The sequence below is a fragment of the Macaca nemestrina genome, chromosome 17 (genome assembly GCF_043159975.1).
Source record: "Macaca nemestrina isolate mMacNem1 chromosome 17, mMacNem.hap1, whole genome shotgun sequence".
NCBI classification, from domain to species: domain Eukaryota; kingdom Metazoa; phylum Chordata; class Mammalia; order Primates; family Cercopithecidae; genus Macaca; species Macaca nemestrina.
The window spans coordinates 79997826-80018343 of NC_092141.1; the positions used below are offsets into that span (position 1 = coordinate 79997826).

Consider the following 20518-nt stretch of genomic DNA (forward strand, 5'->3'; position numbering starts at 1 on the left):
AGAAGAAAACCTAGGAGACACCATTCTGGATATCTTGGAAAAAATTTATGACTAAGTCCTCAAAAGCAATGGCAGCAAGAACAAAAATTGACAAGTGGGACCTAATTAAACTAAAGATCTTCTGCACAGCAAAAGAAACTAGCAAAAGAGCAAACAGACAACCTACAGAATGGGAGAATATATTCACAAACTATGCATCCAATAAAGATCTAATATCCAGAATTTGTAAGAAATGTAAACAATTCAAGAAGCAAAAAGCAAATAACTCCTTTAAAAAGTGGGCAAAAGACATGAACAGACACTTCTCAAAAGAAGACATACAAATGGCCAAAAAACATATGAAAAATGCTGAACATTGTTAATGATCAGAAGAATGCAAATCAAAACCACAATGAGATGTTATCTTATACCAGTCAGAATGGCTATTAATAAAAAGTCAAAAAACAACAGATGTTGGCAAGGTATGGAGAAAAAGGAATGCTTATACACAGTTGGTGGGAATGTAAATTAGCTCAGCCACTGTAGAAAGCATTTTGGAGATTTCTCAAAGAACTTAAAACAGAACTACCATTTGATCCAGCAACCCCATTATTGGGTATATATCCAAAAGAAAAGAAATTGTTCTACCAAAAAGACACATGTATTTGAATGTTTGTCACAGTACTATTTACAATAGCAAAAATGTGGAATCAACCTAAGCTCCCATCAATAGTTAGTTGGATAAAAAAGTGCGGTACATATACATCATGTAAAACTACAAGCCATAGAAAAGAACAAAATCATTTCCTTTGCAGCAACATGGATGCGGTTGGAGGTCATTATCTTAAGCAAATTAATGCAGGAATGGAAAAACAAATACTGTATGTTCTCAATTATAAGTGGGAGTTAAACATGGGATACTCATGGACATAAAGATGGTAGCAGTAGACACTGAGAACTACTCAAAGAGGGAAGGAAGGGAGCAAGGGTTGAAAAACTACTTATGGGATACTATGCTCAGTACCTGGGTGAGGGATCATTTGTACCCTAAACTGCAGAATCACACAATATATTCATGTAACAAACCTGCATATGTACCCCTGAATCTAAAAGTTGAAATTATTTTTGGTGAAACCCCGTCTCTACTAAAAATAAAAAATTAGCTGGGTGTGGTGGTGTGCACCTGTAATCCCAGCTACTCAGGAGGCTGAGGCAGGAGAATCACTTCAACTCTGGAGGCAGAGGTTGCAGTGAGCCAAGATCGTGCCATTGCACTCCAGCCTGGGCAACAAGAGCAAGACTCCGTCTCAAAAACAAAAATAAACAAACAACAACAACAAAAAGGAGCATTTTTAAAAAATTACTTCAAATTCTTATTTTTTCTTGAGCCTATTTACAATCCAATCAGTATTTCAGAAACATGTTCAATATAGACAGTTGCAGCCCCATGACTGTCTTTCAAAAGTTCAGAAGGAATGGAGTTTTCTTGCCAGTCATGCAACCTCAAATCTCACTCAATATGATAACTAACCAACCATGTTTTACGTGATGATCTTTCCAGTCGTGCAGTGTGAACTGAATCGTCCTATTCCCAATAGAATCCAACTAAGCCTTACGTAGGGTTTATCTATTTAAACAGATTAATTATTTTGCGAATATGATGTAGGAATTCCTCCTAAGTGAAAAGTGGTGACTCCTGATAACATGGCTTAGGAAATTAAGCCTAATTTATCATATTTTCTTTTTAAGACACCTGCTAAAAAGCAGACACAGAGTAGAGATGCATATTAGTGTCTATTAACTTTGGAGATTTGCAGAGGAATAGTATAGTATTGCCTTGGGTATCTTTTAAAACATTAAAAGAATTTAATTTTTGTCTGTATTGCCAAATCAGATTAGAAAGAGTTAAGTTCTATTAGATAATTGGCATGTGAGGTATGAAAATGAACTTTCCCTAGAATAAAAATATTTTTTTGTGAGAATGGGGGTAGGAGTGAGAAGGTAAGTAAGAAATAGTGCACATGAGGTGAAGCAGAGGAGAAAACCTAGGTGATGGTAGTGTTTTTAATAGAAGAAATGCATCAGCATTGTAAGGCAATCTTATATATGTTAAAAATAAAAACAAAAATAGAGAAATATACATAAATAATAAAAAATTTAAAGTTGTATTCCAAATCAGCTTTAGATTTAAAATGTGTTTGTGTGTGTACTTATACAAAAATAAATCATTTGAAAAAAGTAAAAAAGGGATGTTAATATTATTATCCCATAGACTTGTTATGAAATTAAATGGAATACTATATATAATGTAATTGGCAAATAAATGCATGATAGTATTACTTCATTATTGATAGTATTTCAAAATTAAAGTACCCTCCTATGTCTCATTTCTCGTTCCCTCTCCAGAAGCAACTGCTATGGTGAATTTGAGGTACAACCTTACCATCTCCATGGAAATGACTAACATTTTGGTGCCTTTATTCAGGTCTGCATGGGTGCATGTACCCACAAATGTTGTGCTTTAACTTTTATATAAATAAAAAAATATTCATTTCTTCTTAGCTTGTTTTTTTCACTCAATTTAGTGTTTTGTTTTGTTTTGACACAGGGTCTGGTTCTGTTGCCCAGGCTGGAGTGCATTGGCACAGTCTTGGCAAACTGCAGCCTCGACCTCTTTGGCTCAAGTGATCCTCCCACTTCAGTCTGCCAGTAGCTGGGACTATGGGCACACGACACCACACCTGGCTAATTTTTAAATTTTTCATAGAGATGGGGTTTCACCATGTTGCCTAGGATGTCAATTTAGTTCTTAAAAATGATCCATCCTGACACATACGGCTCTAGCTCATTTCTTTTGAGTGTTATTTATTATTCTGTCACATTAAAATCCCATATTTAATTTACCTTGTTCCTTTTAATGAACTTTTAGGTCATTTCTGACTTAGGGCAATTGCAAGCAGAGCTATCATGAATATTTTCAGGCATGCATCATTTTGCACATGGCTCAGATTTTTGTTTTTTGCTGTTTTTTGTAAAATAAATTATATACCTAGAAATGGACTTTCTGGGTTATAAGACATGCACATTTTTAGTTTTGCTACTTATTACTACATACTTTCCAGCAAATGTTCTAAAATATCCTTAAGAGTTTTATGAAAATTCCTGTTTATCTATCTCTCTGATCACAAGTGGTAATAGCACACTTCCTAATTTTTGCAGTTTCACAAATGGCATTTCACTTTAATTTGATTTGTATTTCCCCAGTTACCAATGAAACTGAACATCTTTTCCCATTCTTTAAATGTTTGGATTTAGTTTTTGAAAAGCTTTTTCAAATATTTTGCTTAATTTTTCTCCTGAGTTATTTGCCATTTTTCTCATTGACTTGTTGGTCTTTATACTAAATACTAATCTCTTATTGCCTGTGTATTATGGTTTAACTTTGCTTACGATATCTGTGGTTACACAACTTTTTTAACTTTGAAATAGTTATGTTTATTATTTTCTTATTTTATGCTTTAAGCTTTATTTTATGCTTTTAGCTTGCAATTGTGTTTTGGTATGGTTTTATGTAGTTCAATCGTTCTCAAAATTTAGCATGCATAACAATAACATGAAGAGCTTGTAAAATTACTGAATCTCTAGCCACTTTTTCTTGAAGATTCAGGAGTTCCAAGGTGCACAAGAGCATAGAAAGTCATACAAGGTGACCTGCAAACACACTTTGGGAATTACTACCAGTGCACCATATTGGAATCACCATTGGTCAGAAGACCATAGGACTGCCCTTCACTGAATTCTTGTCTTTAAAAGAAAATATTATTTTGGGCTTCCTTGTCTGAACAAGCTATGAATATGGGAAAATGCTTAGAGATAAATGTGCAGATTAACTTTGAGGGAATGTTGTTTATTTTTCAGTCCTTCCCAGTGTTCCTGAAACAAGGAGATATTTGAAGTCTCTCCAGCCCAATATCCCCAGTGGAAATAAGTCAACGTTGTAACAAGAAGTATGAGCAACCAAAATTTATAAAATCTTGCTAAGGTATATTTTCACGATTTTATTCATGTCTTTTGTTGAATTGTTTTTAAAAAAAATTCCTCCAAACAGCTATTGCACAATGAAAAGTAAGTAGAGCATGGAGTATTTAAGACACAGGTTTTTAATAAAAACAATGCAAGGAATTAAAAAAAGTCAAAGAACATTATAAAATCTGGAGCATCAGGAAAAATAGTTTTCCTAACTTTAAGGAATTTAATAGAGATTGGACATAGGCATTTTCCTTGTTCTCAGCCAGATTTATTTCCCATTTGTATTTATGTGCAATATCAAATGTTTTAATGTTGTGGATTTGTCCTGAATGCCATTAATAAAGTGGCTTCCTGTCTTAGCTAAGGTAAGCTATTCACCCAATTTAGGAAATAACTGATCCATGTTTTGAGACAAAGCTCTTTTGTTTAAAGAACCTTAAGACTAGAATGACAACCAAGGGACATTTGACCCAAATCCCAGAAAGTCCTGAGAATGGATTTTCTCTGTTTAGCGCACTGCTGCAGTTGAAAACATTAAAACAGAAGAGAAATGTTCTGGAAAAACAAAACAAAACAAAACAAAAAACTCCCATTTACCCAACAGAAGTAACGGAACTGATATATTCTTTCCAAAAAGGCTTTGTTTATACTCCTCAGAGGAATAGATGGATTCTAGTTAGGTGTTTTGGTCAGTTTTATTAGGAAGTTGACTCAGGTCACAAATCTTTAGGAAGTGTTGAAAGCTGAGTCATTTCTGACATGTCAATCCTGTTGCAACAAACAGTACACATTTGCTTACTTTGGACAGTTATAGAAAGAAAGACATTAGATGTGAAAAAATTAGATGTGAATTGATTATGAAAATGGAGGTAGAATGAAATGGATGAAAATAGTACAAGGCCAGAGAAGAATCTCTTTCTGCACTTTTCATATTGTCATCCCGTGCTAACTTTTTTTTTTTTTTGAGATGGAATCTCCCTCTGTTGCCCAGGCTGGAGTGCAGTAACATGATCTTGGCTCACTGCAACCTCCACTTTTAGGGTTCAAGCAATTCTCCTGCCTCAGCCTCCCAAGTAGCTGGGACTACAGGTGCACACCACCACACCCAGCTATTTTTTTTTTTTTTTTCATTTTTAGTAGAGACGGGGTTTCACCATGCTGGCCAGGCTGGTCACGAACTCCCGACCTCAAGTGATCCGTCCACCTCGGCCTCCCAAAGTGCTGAGATTACAGGCGTAGCTGCCACGCCCAGCTCATCCCATGCTATCTTACACATTCTACTCTTCCCATTCCCCTCCCACTTCTATCCATTAGAAGGAATTAAGGGGGAGGTTTAGGATTCCACATGAACTCCTAGAGTAAATTATACAATTTGCTTGTTGGAGAAAGTGTACCTTAAACTCTAAAATGAATGTGACCTTTATACTGAGAATGGTCAAAATATTCTAAAAATGAACAATGTTTAAAGCTGCATTATCCATTTTTGCTGTACTCCAAGTTGATATTGAAGACACTGGATAGGTTTTGCAATGTCAGTGTGATTTTAATAAGTAAATGAAAGAAGAATTCCAAATGAACAATTCCATCATTCTTTTATCATAGACTTTTGAAGGCCTCAAATATATATGCATAGTTTTTCAAGAGCCTTTATAAAACATTTAATTTCTGCTTAATAACTCATTGGTGGACAGAACATTTTTTCAGTGATCTATTTTTCCATGAACACAGACAGAGTCAGAATGTCAAAGACTAATATTTAGGGGATCTGACTTCAGTCTGGCCAGCTTAGCCCACAGCACTATGAATGGCCACATGCTTCACCTTGCTCCAGGACTTCGATGGTAAATATTTGATTGGTAGAACCAACTGGTGAGGACCTGAATAGTAAATATTTTATGAGAGGAAATAGGAACTCCCCTTTTCTCTGTCCTTCCCTTACATTAAACATATTAATTTATATTAACTGGAAACATATAATTCTCTATTTACCCCTGTCAATAATTAGTCATCATTTGAATCCTGAATCCTGCTTCTATCACAGATGAGATTTCTTTTTGGCAGACTGTGATAAATCTGAAAATCAGCTAACAAAGCATGCAACACTTGACTGAGAAAAATCAGAAGACTTAAATAATATGCAGTGCACATGGATAATTTATTCTCTGATAACAAGGATATCAATATATTGACTTTTTTCTCTCCTCCATCTCATCAAATTCCAACTTTCTTTAAGTGACTTAGTAAGTGACATCCTAGGCTGTGGACTCTCTGCCTACTCTGCTTTTAGAATATTTGACTGAGCTCTTCCTCTTTTTCTCCGAGGGACAACAGCTGGTTTTCATTATGCATCAGATTATGATACACACCAAAAAGAAAACGGTCAAAATGAATACAAAGGGAGTTTTGCTAATACGGTGGTTTGTTCTTGGGGGTGTCAAGGTGAAGAATCCATACTGTTCTACAGATCGCTGTAAACTTAATCCATTTCATCATATACACGAGTAAAATTCAGTAGTATTTTGTTAAGGATCTTTGCTGCCCTTATTTACTGTGGGAGAGGTGCTTTGGTTTTTCCTCTTCTTCCTTTGGTATAGCACAAATGTATTTTATATGTCCTTAATCTCAGTTCCAGTTCTGTCAATATTTGAGCTTATCTTAAACTGAAGAACTCCAAAGGAGAGTCAAAGAAAGTAAATTCTCACCCCGGAAGGCAAATAACAATTATTTCATTAAACATTCAAATCACAAAGCACACCTTGGACCAGTTCTTGTTATAAATAAGAGGCTGCAGACTTTTCCAAATCCCTGCCCGTGTGATGAAGACTTTAAAGGCCCCAAGATTTCTAATATGGGGCTAGATTTCCCAAAACATGTTTTTCTGCTCACAAATCCAGTGACAAACAATTGTACAAATTCTAATCTCTGCATGAGTCTTTGTCTTTGGAACGCCTATTCCTGAAGATGAGAGGTGGATAGTAGGGACCTATGTATTGATCTGGGTTATCCCACTGGTCTCGTTAATGAAACATCACTGGAAGGAGGAGCCCAGCATCTTAGACATGAGCCAAGCATTTCAAATTGCCTTTAGGATTCTTCACACTGTTAGCAACTAAGAGCACAGAATCAAGTTCAGTTCACAATTATGGATGCTACCAGGGGTATCACAGTTGCTCAGCCTGTTCAAACAAGTATTGGTTTTCTCATAAGCTTTACTTTCATAAATTCTGGAGGTTGTATTTCCATAATAAAAGTGAGCTCAACCTTAACAAAAACATTGCATAAAGCCACACTTTTTGTTTTCTATACTGTAACTAATTAAGCACTAGGTGGGTGACCAGGTGTAGCTGATGAGTATTTTCTGTTAAGCTGGGCTTTCCTATTCTCTATAGGGCAGGAAAACACATGTACACACACACACACACACACACACACACACACACACGAAGACAACCATATATACAAGCATATAATATTAAAGATTGAGGTAACTGGATGTTTTTCACATTTTCCCTTCCTTCTGGGTCCTAGCAGGGATAGTAAAGAGATGCAAACATTCACTGAGCATAATAACTTAAGATGATTGTTCATATGGACAGTGTGAACATTCAGTTGGTTTGCAGATTCCACACTCTGAGGGCAGATTCCACACATTGTCTTGACTCTTTTTCCTTCTCCTTCTTTCTGCTTTTATACCACTGATGACCCTGGCTCCATCCTGCTGGGAAGTAATTAGTGCTGAGGGAATGACAACTCTAGCACATAAGTGGCAGGGCCATGAGGATGAGGAGCAGAAAAGGAAAAAGGGAAGGGGCCATGGGGGAACTAAATCAAGGCAACTGGAGGCAGGGGCAGCTTCTTCTGGATGCTACTAATGGAATAGCCATCTGGGTACCCCAAAGGTCAAGTACTGAGATCCTAAATTTACATAGAAACCAAAAGAGTCAAATCTAGTGAAAGAAGAGAAAGCCGTGCTGTCCAGTGGAATGTTCTTTAATGAGGCAACATCCTACAATCTGCACTGTAGAAAGTGGTATCCACTCATCACAGATGGCTAGTGAGCACATTAAATGTGGCTAGTGCAACTGAGGCGCTGAAATTTTGGAGCAAAACTGAGTTTTCAAAAATAATTTCAATTAATTTGAATAGCCACATATGGCCAAGGGCCATCATTCTGGACAGTGCAGGGACAGAGAAACCACTCACAATTTCCCATCTCTTTTTGTGAACACTTTAGCAGGCTGGTGCAAATGACATGAACAGCAAATAAAGGGTTGCTTATATATTATTACAGATACTTTGTGTTTAGCGAACATAAAGAACACCAGGTACTTAGATTTCCCTTCAAGTCTGCAGTAGGCCTGAAAATATTAATAAATGCATGTATCCAAACAAAATAGTAGCAAAGCTACCCTGACAGTAGTCCTCATGTTAAGCAAAAGCTTTGGAATCAGATGGCATTGAGCTAACATCCTAGTCTCAAGACATTCTGGTTCTATGATCTTAGATAAGATATTGAACCTATCTCATCCTTTGTTGTGTCATCTGCCAAAATAGAATTAAAATGTCCCATTCATTGGAATGTGATAATAATTAAAGTAAGTGAGTTAATCAAATATTACAATATAGGGTTTGAGTGTCCCTACCCCTGCAATGGCTACTTTTAGTGTTTAATCATAGGCAATTTATCCCAGGGGTATTATGGGCTTAAAATAATAATAGAATAATAATTATAAAACATAATAAACAATGAATTTAGCTAGCCCTTCCTTTTAATGTATCCTGTATGTATTGGTTAATTAGCTTTGCTATAACAACAAAAAAAAGTCAATATACAATGACTTAAAGAAGAAAGATATTTTTTTCTCCTCCACATCACTGCTCTGAGTTGAGAAGTTCAGGTTGATGGAATGGCTTGACTGCATAAGGTTTGTCCTGTACTCCACGTTTTTCCATCTTTTACTCCCGCACTGTCCCCTTGAGCAGGTGTCGGCAAACTGAAACCCAAAGCTCCAGTTCAGCCTGCTGTCTGTTTTTGTATATAAAGTTTTATTGGAGCACTGCCACACCTAGTTGTTCCTGTATTGTCTGTGACTCCTTTGATGCTGCAACAGCAGAGTTGAGCACCTCACTGACCTTATCGCCTCTAAAATATTTACTATTTGACCTTTTACAGAAAAAGTTTGCAAATCTCTGCCCCGTGATCATCTGCATGTTCAAAGTTGGATCAAAGTCTCAACAAGACAGCCTCGAGAGGCAGAAGTTGCACACTTCACTTTTTTTTTTCATTCTACTTGTTTCTGTATTCATTCAACCAATATTTGAACACCAATTTGTGCTGACCACAGCTCTAGTTACTTGGAACACATTCCATTAGTAAAAATTTAGTCACATGGCAACCTCCAGCCACTGGAGGGTTTAGAATAAAATGAAGCCTCCAAACAAGGCTATGTGGCCAGCTTAAGCTCGTTATAATTAGCTTTCCACTTTGCAACTCTAAATTGTTACCTGGCAATAGGATTATGTGATTAAGAAAAAAATAGGGGATAGGTAGCCCTGGAAAAGAACCAGGATGAAAAGCAAGACATCGAAACATTGTTATATGATTAAGATTTCGTAATTGAAGACTGGATTTCTCAACTAATAGATGTTTATCTTATCAAGCTTCTTCTATAAGCCAGACTTAGAGAATACAGTGGTGAAAAAGCCATGTGATCTCCATGAATTTACTACTTCATAATCTAAGAAATTCGTGTGCAACATCCATGTCCTTTCTAAGATGCTTACTTCATACAGGGAGGAATGCTCTATTTCTCAACACAGCAATCATTCTTCTAATGAATAAGAAATTAGTTTTGTAAAAAACAAACCTACATTAGCTTTCATCAGCTTTATTTATCCAAAGTCTTGTCTGCACATTTATTCTTTCAGAGGCAACAAACACAATTCCATACTGAGGTATTGGTCCACGTGTGATGCTCCAAGAAGCACTAATTAATGTTTTAGAAAAGGTACAAAGGATATGCTACATCAGGGAGTTCTAGAATGAAAGAGAATCATTCCACTGAATTTATAATCTTGCAGGTACATGGTAGCTATTGTTGTAGTTACAAAATACCTAAACAACAGCCTAATTGACAAGCATAGTGACTGTTTGCATTTACAAGTCAATTTCGTTAAAAAGATTATCTCATTTGATCCTCACAGAAACCACAGAGTATAGATATGACTTAAGAGATTAAGGAGCTAGGAAATAAATCTGGGAATCTGGAAACAGATCTAATTCTGATCCTGAGAAGCATCCAGCTTGTTTGAGAAATGAAGACCAATAAGAATGAAAGCCAAAGAGGAAAATGTGTGTCTAAACTGACTGTAATAGAATGCTACTGTTTGCATAGAAGTTTATAAGAACAAAATAGGACAGAAGAGAATGAGAAAATCCAGGACTATGAATTCAGTATTGTGCTTGCTTAATATCCAGATTCCAGTCCTGGTGAATCACAATATCTGGAAATGAGACCTCGGAAACTGAGTATTTAATGAGCCACCTGTGTGGCTCAAAGAAGAGGGCTACAGTCTAAAAGAGTGTTCCTGTATCCCGGGATGAAGCAAAAAGAATCAGGACACAGAAGCTGGCAGTGGCAATAGAAAAGAGAAAGGTTAGAGGACGTGTGTCCATTTATTTATCTACAAAGATTTGTTAACAATGTATAATATTCCAAGCTCTGTGCTGGGTGCTAGGGGACAATGGTGAGTAAAAGAGGGAAGGCTTTTCTACTCATGAAGTTTACACTTAAGATAAAAACTCCTAAAGAAGCAGAGAGACCTACTATTTGATAGCACGACACAGTGACTATAGTCAATAATAACTTAGTTCTACATTAACAAAATCTTCAGTGTGACTGGATTGTTTATAACTCAAAGGACAAACGCTTAAAGGGATGGATACCCTATTTTCCATAATGTGCTTATGTCACATTTCATGCCTGTATCAAGACATCTCATGTACCCCATAAACAGGTATACCTACTATGTACCCACAAAAATTAAAAAGTAAAAAAGCAAAGAGAACCCGCAAATAAAAACAGTAAAGCACAGGGTAATTTTTAATTGCTCTAAGATTTCTAACACAAAATAGTAGGAAAAGTGTGGCTTTATTTAAATGAAGGAATTGGGAAATAGTAATATTATATAAGAAATGTATTCCCCCCAGTCTGGGTAAGATGGGGTTTCAGCTGATGTGAGGGCATGTTGAATTTAGGATACCTCTGAAAAAATAGGAATGGGAGAAAAGTTAGTCTGGGGACAGGCCTAGGAAAGCAGATATTTGTGTAATCTGATGCTTATTGGAAGCCATGAGAATCAATGAATACATTCAGAAAGTGAGACTGTGAACAAGACACATCTGATAGTAACATCTTTAGCTTTAAGACTCACAGATAAGAAGCCAGGCAAAGAGAGAAAGTGATCATATTCAATGAATACAGAAGGAACGATGAGAGCAGAAAGAGTCCAACTAGGAAACCACACAGTTGGAAACCAAGGAGGAATTTCGAGGATGACGTTGAGGTCATGAAGAGGTCAATGAGCATAAGGATTGAAGAGAGCCATGTGAGTAAATCAAATTTAACACTTTGGAGAGCAGATTTAGGAAGATAATGAGAAATAAAGGAGAGATTTTAGAGTGCTTGACAGCAAGTAAGCAGATACAACTTAGGGACAGTGGATATAGGTCACTAATGAATATAAGTTTAAAAAGCAGCTCAAAGACAATTTAGGTTCAAGTTAAGAGGTTTTATATATATATATACATATATGACTTGAGCATTACTGAGAATAGGAATTAAAAAACCCATGTAAAGGAAGTAATTGAAAATTACAGAAAAAGAGTGGAAAATTCTATAAATGAGGAAGAAATGGCTCCAGGGGAGTTTTCATAACTAGAAATAACATACAACCTTTCAAGTCATTTTATTCTGGAAAAAGATTACCTGTATCCATTTAAATGCAATTGTTAACTGTGTTTTCTTTCATTTAATTGTTTTAGGCTCTGAACATGGAAGAGGTCAGTTTTCCTATCATTTGACACTGAAATGACGTTTCCAGGATAAAATTCTCCAATTCATGTTGAGTGTGCTTATCCATGTTTTCCCCAGGTGACCATCTAACCCCCTCAATATTTTTTTCCACCAGGTGGCAATGCCCCCTTACTATTGAAGAGCTGAAAGCTCAACATGATTAAAACAGTGAATAACCTGGATTTCTGAAAGAACATTCTGACAATTGTCTTTGTTTAGAACGTTGACATTTTCATCAGAGTTGCCTCCTGGAAAATCCATTACGGATTCCCAAACTGCTGATTATACACAACCTGAGAAGAAATCTAAGGGAAGGTGACTGGCTGCTTTTTATCAAAAGAAGGTCATCTAATGTCTTAAACTCAAACTGAGTTTTCTGTGTTTTGTTTTTGTTTTTGTTTTTAGAAAGAAGGAGAAAAGTTTTTTGATAATCTGAAATTTTGGCAGCATCGGGCAGATAACAGAAAGTCTGATCTACTCTCAAGAAAGAAAGGATGGATAAAATAATCGATTAAGAAAAAAACACAAAATGAGAGAGTGAGGGAAAATTTTAGGGATTGATTTACATATATTTTTAAATTAGTAATTAATAAATATTTGATGAACGAATGAAAGGACAGAAAAGAGAGTCTCTGATGAAATGCAATATTCTATGATCTAGTACTCCAGAAATTGTTGAAAGAAAAGGAAACATTTTGAGAAACATCAAGTTTAGAGTATAGACTGGAACAGGGATCAGCAAACTGTGATCCATGAGACTATTCTGGCTTAACACCTGTGCTTGCAAATAAAGTTTTATTGGACAACCACATTCATTTACTCACAAATCAGCTATGGCTGCTGCCATGTGCTGTACCTGCAGAACTGTGTGTTTTCCACAGAACACCAGGCCCACAAATCCTAAAAGACTTACTAACTGGCCCATACTATGAAAAGTGTGATGATTTCTGGAGTAGCATTTGAGGGCATGGGTTTTAGAACCAGATAAATATAAACTTCAGTCCCAGTTCTAACACTTAATAGCGTTTGACCTTGACTAAATTGTAAGGGTTAATGTAAGCCTTGCTTTTAAAACATTTAGCACTGCTGGCACACAGAAATCATATTACTTATCACTATCACTCTTGCATAAACTCAATGAGAAACTTAGATAATTTCCTCAACTCCCATTAATCCTCAAAAACGAAAATATTTTGTAATTATAGACAAATGGCTGAGAATAAATGTACCTCGTTTTAATTCTGGCAAACCTGCTTTCTCCAAATAACTACTCTCTGTTTGCTTCTCTTTCAGTAGAGTCAAACTCTTGATGATGGTATTTAGTAGTTGGTAAATGCCTAGTGTGCTGAGTCTGTGCAGAACTGATACTCTTCACAATCCCTCACCAAAGCCCTGGATCCTGAATCTTACAAAATGCAATGGAATCTTGAAAAATAGAAAAGACCTGGGGCAAGTATTCAAAACTTACCCTAAGTGCTTCCGACCCCGAATAGCTAAGGTTCAAAACTGGCTTACAGAACATGCAATGATGATTTTGATGGTTTTTCGTTCTAATTTCTAACTAATTCAGTATTTGGCTGTCAGTAAGGGCCTTTGGCAAACACCTATAGGAGAAGTGTCTAAAATGTAAAGTGAATCACTGGAAATGGGAACTCTGTCAAAATAAGGGAATTAAGTTCATTAAAGGTGTGGTAGCTTAATTTACTGTGCCAGTTCATACTGATCAGGGTTGGCACTGAACATTCAGCTAGTGCAAACCCACCCAAACTTGGCAGAATAAATGACCCCAACCAATCCAGCCTCTTGGCTTTCTCCCCAGGTTAAATGTGCTTAAATTAGTAAAAATTGAGTTTGGACTATGGGCCTTTCTTGTCTTCTAGATTGGGGCTGTGTTGTATCAACTGCATGAATCAAACAGCAAAGACAACTTTGCTCATGGGGTAGAATGGTTGACATCTCCAGGTGAGAAAAATGGCCTCAGAAGTCCCAAAGTCTTTGGGAACTGCATCAACCAACCAAGGAATTTATGTTCAAACTCTGTAAACACACATTTCCAAGATGGCATTTAGGTAGATGGCCTGTTGGTAGAAAACCGAGTAGGTCCCTGGAGAGCAAGATGTGAGAGCCAGGTGAGACTGCTCCTGGGACCACTATAACCACATTGGCCATGAAACAAAGTCAGGAGGTAGTGTGTGGGATGTGATAGGGGTCCACCTGCTGACACACAAACCTTAAAATCTAGAGGAGGTTCACATGGACATGGGGTACCATGTCAAAACACAGTGTGCCAACTACTTCTATGAGGAGCATGGATTTGCCTCGCCATAGGAGAGGAGAGCTGTAGGTGTTTCAACTGACACTTTCACAGATCACTTCAATATGTGGAAACCCTATTTTGCATGTGATTTACACAGCTGAATTTATTCAAAGGAGATTTATCTTGTAATTTGCTAAGTACCCTGAACAGAAAATGAAGTGCCCATCCCTGCCCTCATAGAGCTGATGTTCTGGTAGAGGAGACAGGCTTTTACACGAATAGCTATAATACTATTTGAATAATAGCAAACAACAGGCAGGAGCAGGGTGCTAAACAGAGAAAAGAATTAAATAAATCAAGTAATGCTTTGTCAAATGGCGATGTTGGACCTGCACCATGAGGGACATGAAGATAGTAAAATGTGGTGTCATTCCCTGGCCCACTGCTCTTCATTATGTTTTCTAAAATGGGAACAGAAGATGTACTTAAAAAGCAGCCATACTATAAATGCATATTCTTCTCTCCTTTTCCTCAGCCCACATTTTACTAGAACTGTTGGATTTCCCTAGGATCCCAGTGAAACAACCAGAAGTTTGGAAAACAACATTTAAGAAAAATAATGTATCTCTATTTCATTACATGTGGATTTATATTTGATGTTTATTTCTGTCAGTCAGAAATGGACAGGTGAAAACATTATGTAAACCCCTAATATCAGTCATCTTTATAGTTATACTAGTATACCAGCCATTCTTTTCATTAAAACAAACAAAAATACAACTTGGGAAGAGACTACCACATTTAGTTAGAAAACAGTGTAGTCAGCTTCTTTTTTTCTTTTTTAATGTGTTTTTATGGTTTGCTTGTGTGCTTTTTGTCATAAAATTCTTACTGTCAAATTAATTGAGAAACTTACAGTAATTGATGGCCATTCTGGGATGTTTCAACAACACTACTGCCCTAAATAATATTTCCTAATGATTATTAAGCCAGATAAATGAGTTTTTAAAGGTTATTTGTCAGGATAGCCTATTTCATAAATACTTATTGAGCACTGTATGAGCCTGTTTTGCAGATAAGGGAATACTGGAGGCTGGGTAATTCATAAATTTCAAAAGGCTTATTCAGCTCACAGTTATGCAGGCTGTGCAAGAAGCATGGTGCTGGCATGTACTTGGCTTCTGGTGAGGCCTCAGGAAGCTTACAATCATGGCAGAAGGTGAAGGGGGAGCAGGCGTGTCACATGGTGAGAGAGGGAGCAAGAGAGAGAAGGAGATGCCAGGCTCCTTTAAACAACCAGCTCTCAAATGAACTACTAGAGCAAGAACTCACTCATTACCATGGGCATGGCCCCAAGTCATTCATAAAACATCCATCCCCATGACCCAAACACCTCCCACTAGGCTCACCTCCAACATCGAAGGATACATTTCAACATGAGATTAGCATCCAAACTATATCAAGCATCTATAACGTGCCATGTGCTAGGCAATGGGCATAGCAGAAACAATTATGAGCAAGACAGACACAAACCCTTGCTCTCTTCATCTAATACAAGAAACTGATATTTATTATCACAGTGATGATTTTAGAAAAAGAGAAACCCCAAAATATTTCCAACGAGGATGTTAAAGAGGAAGAAAATGACACTTATGTGGAAAGTAGGAATGTGCCTGAGAATAGAAAAGGCAGGAAGGATACCTCATTTATAGAAAAATGACTTCAATTTTATCGGCAGGAAGAATAATTTATGACCTTTTACTATAGCCCTTAGGGTTCGGGTTGACCAAAGGATTCACTCCAATGTCGTGGCATTTTATAAAGAAAAAAAATTTGTAACAAAAAAGAGTAAATGTGAGAAATGCCATGAGAAGGCTAAAAAAAGCTTTGTCATAGAAAATGAGCAAGAAAAAAATATACAATGACTTTTAAAAAAAATACTGAAACAGAAAAGTTTAAAAATCTCTTCTATAACAGTTATCCTCGCTGCAGAGATTCTAACCTTGGCTAATGAGAATCTGCTTTTCTTAACCACTATTCACTTTTCTATCACTTATTTCACTCCCAGTATTCTGTGTCAAGCTCTCGTTTCCTGCATACAGTAGAAAATGGTTACTATTTCTACTTTTTGTGGTGCTAACATATTTTCTCTGATGATATTCGTAGAGAAATTGTAAGAAGGAAAGAAAAATCATCACTCAAAATATGAAAGCAATTTCTTAGTAGGTTTACTGGTACATATTTGTGGTTATATCAGGAAAAAAACTGTGCTTCTTTCCAACTTTTATAGGGTAAGATACCAGGTATTGCAGATATGGAAACAGAGTGAAAAAGTCTCACATAGGCTACAATCCTTAGGAAGGTGATAGGTTTGCTATAAAATAGCATTTAGAAAATATTTTAAATAAGTGTGCTATATTAATCAGAGTTCTCCAGAGAAACAGAACCAGTGAGGGGAGGGGAGAGACAGAGTCAGACAGAGAGAGAGAGAGAGAGAGATTATTATGAGAGAGAGAGAGAGAGAGAGAGAGAGAGAGAGAGAGAGAGAGAGATTATTATGAAGAATTTGTTCCCATGATGATGGAGGCAGAGAAGTTCCACAGTCTGCCATCTGCAAGCCAGAAACCTAGGAAAGCTGGTGGTGTAATTCAACTGAAGTCCAAAGGCAGGAGCTCATGGTACGAATCCCAGTCTGAGGGCAGAAGAAGGTGAGATGAGCTGTTCTAGCTCAAGCAGTAAGGCAGAAAACAAACAAAAAACAAACAAACAAAAAAGCAAAATGTGTTCCTCCTTTCTCTGCCTTTTGTTCTGTTCAGATCCCCAATGGACTGGATGAAGTCCACTTTCATTGAAGAGAGCAATCTTACTTTACTGGATCTACTGATTCAGAAGCAGATCTCATCTGAAAATATCCTCATAGACACACCTGGAGATGTTTCATCTGGGTACCTCTTGGCCCAATTCATTTTAACACAAAAAGTTAGCCATGCTATGCACTAAAACTAAAATCATACTAAGAGTGTATTATTTAGTATTCCATGGATGTCTTCCTTCAAAGTTTAGCTATTTAAGATTTATGCCATTATATAAACAATAGACAATTACTCTGTCTCTGTTGATTGTTTTTTTTCTTTTTCTTTCAGCGTTATCACCAGGCCAACTTTATGGGAATCTGAAATACTAATATTATCAACAAATAACAAATACATGGCTGGTATCTCTTTATTAGTCATCATTTGGGGAAATCAAAATATTTACAAAATGTACGCAGGAGTCCACTAAAACCTTCGGTGAAAGGAATATGAGATACTCTTATCCAGTACAGGTTATAAAAATAATTGTATTTATTGAATATGTGTCGGAAACTACTCTAGAAACTTTACATAGAGCAACCCAATCTTTATGAACGCTCCATGAACAAATTGTTTTTATTATCCTCTTAGACTGAAGAAGACACAGAGACAAGAAGCAGTTAAATTACAGTATCAGGGCCCCAGATGGCTAATGATGGAGCCCGAATCCCTCTACCTGGGAGCCTGGATTTTTATGCATTTAGGTATAACAACATGCTGTAGAGATAATCAACACACAACAGTGACAACATGACCCGGGGGAATTTTCCTTACTCCGCTCACTCCTCTTATCCTTAATATAAGGGTAAAAATCTCTCAGTGCTAAACATCCAGAAAGCTGAGAAAGTTATGTGGGTACACACAGGCACAGCTAAATCACTAGCAATTTCACAACCCTAGGAAATCTCTCTTAATATATTAGGCTGCTGTGGGTTATTTAGTTTTTTTCATATAAACATACTAACGACATAGTTCATATTGTATTGCCGTCTGCTTTTGCAGTTATCAATATATCCTTAACCTATTCTCATGACCTTAAATGTTCTTCTAAATCAAGGGTCAGCAATGTATAGTCCACAAGCCAAATATGGCCTGTAATCCTTTTTTTTTTTTTTTTTTTTTTTTTGAGACAGAGTTTTGCTCTTATTGCCCAGGCTGGTCTCAAACTCTCGACCTCAGGTGATCCACCAGCCTCGGCCTCCCAAAGTGCTGGGATAATAGGCATAAGCCACTGCACCTGGTCGATCTTTTTTGTAAATAAAGTTTTGTTTTGTTTTGTTCTGTTTTTTTGAGAGAGAGGATCTCGCTCCATCACCTAGGCTGAAGTGCAGTGGCACAATGATAGCTCACTGCAGCCTTGACCTCCTGGGCTCAAGTGATCCTCCCACCTCAGCCTTCCAAGTAGAGGGGACTACACGTTTGTGCCACCATGCTCAGCTATTTTTTTTTTAATTGTGTAGTGACAAGATCATACTATGTTACTTAGGCTGGTCTCAAACTCCTGGGCTCAAGTAATCCTCCCACCTTGGCCTCCCAGAGTGCTGAAATTATAGGCATGAGCAACCGCGCTGCCATAAATACAGTTTTATTGCAACATAGCCATGCCCATTTGTTAACATATTATCTGTGGCTGCTTTTGCTAGCTGCTTTGGCCAAGTTCAGTAACTGTGACAAAGACCAAAACATTTATTCACTTGCCGACTTCTGATTTCTAATAACTATGTCTAACATGATGGTAACGGAATTCCACAATAGTATTCAAACAAATAATGATGTGACATTCTGTTTGATATTTGCCTGGAATAACAAAGCTTCCCATTGCTTTGAGAAAATAAAACAACCTTGCCAATATTTCTTATGATCAAATAAAAAATGCATGAACATAGTTACTTATCATGGACTTCCTAGAGGACCAATGTGTAGGGCGATCACGTGATCTATCTCCAATATATAATCCAGACAGGATAACAATACTATATTTGGACTGTCTGCAGTAAACTGAGATCTACAGTAACCCTCCTAATGTTCAACAATCCATTCATTATTTTCTCATTTTAACTAAGTCTCCAAATGCATTGTATTCTGGCAACTGATGTTCCAATCTTCTCCCTCTTCTCTACTTTCTTCTCTTTCCTTCTCCATCTGAATCTTTCCCAAGAAAAAAAGTTCCTCTCATTCTGGATAACAGGACACCCCAACTCGCTCCTGATCGGTCTTCACCTGCACTTCCTGTGATACAAACAGGAAAATCCTGCACAATTTCACAACTAATTCCTTGGATCCTCATGCCTTCTCTCATAATTCCTGACAACACTCTGTACACAATTTGTTCACTATATAGTATATAAGTTTTATGTAGTGTTAGAGCCGTTAAAGTGAACCTTTAGAGGAAAAAAAAGGGTGGGGGGGAAGTTAAAGAAACAAGGAGTTTCTTTCCAAAGAATGCTTCATGGTGGCTCCAACTGGGCCCCTGCTCGGAAATGCTGAATCTTGTGTATGAACCCTTCAGTGGCAAAGGAAAACAGGCCACCCTTATTAGAAATTTTCTACAGCTAAAGATGTAACATCATAGCTAAATTCAGTCGGAGACAGGTCGAGCAACAGAAACCAGGAGCCAAGGCAGTCTAGTCGGCTCTGAAATTTGATTCAGGCACCAGATTATGAATAGATTTAACTAGTTCGCCAAATGAAAATGTAGATTTTGGCACCGACTAAATTTTTTTTTTGCGGGGGGTGGGGGTATTCTATATGTGGAGTCCCAACACACACTGAGGGATATGAAAAAGAGCTTTTTATATTATATAACTATTCAGGGTATGTTAAGGGGAAAAAAAACACAATTAACTCAATAAATGCCAAAAAAAGGTTCAACCTCTTTTTACTACCTTATGCATCCAAACTTTCTTTCTTACCTGAATTTATAATGCAAGCTTTTTCATTATTCAAAACGACACAGCACCAACCAGCCATCAATAACCAAGTAGTTAGCTATGTAAACTTATTAAATTGCAGACATCTGGTCCATTCCCTTTCTGTAGGAGCAGTGATATGACAAGAGCCGTAACTCCCATAGCAGGTAAGTAGCACATTGTCAGTAAGGATGTGGAAATCAAAGTTTAATTGTCCTGAGGTTTCTCAGATTCCCTTTCCTTTCCTGGTGAGGGTGGCAATGTGTGCCCCTGACACAATGCACTCCAATTTCCTTCTATTTCCTTAGCATAGGACCTCAAAGCCCCATTATTCCAGATTCTGCGATAAACAAATATTAAAACAAATAAAAAATAAATGAGCTTCTATGGGATACCTTTCTACCTCAACATCGCAAC

At 37.0% G+C, this 20518-nt stretch overlaps 1 long non-coding RNA gene across 1 annotated transcript; it reads left to right on the forward strand.

The window, feature by feature from the left end:
* Nucleotides 1-2315: 2315 nt before the first annotated feature.
* LOC112424516 (uncharacterized) lies at nucleotides 2316-15204 on the forward strand. The gene is made up of 3 exons (XR_003015264.2): nucleotides 2316-2464; nucleotides 3898-4021; nucleotides 12053-15204. It is a non-coding gene; the product is annotated as an uncharacterized lncRNA (long non-coding RNA).
* Nucleotides 15205-20518: the final 5314 nt, after the last annotated feature.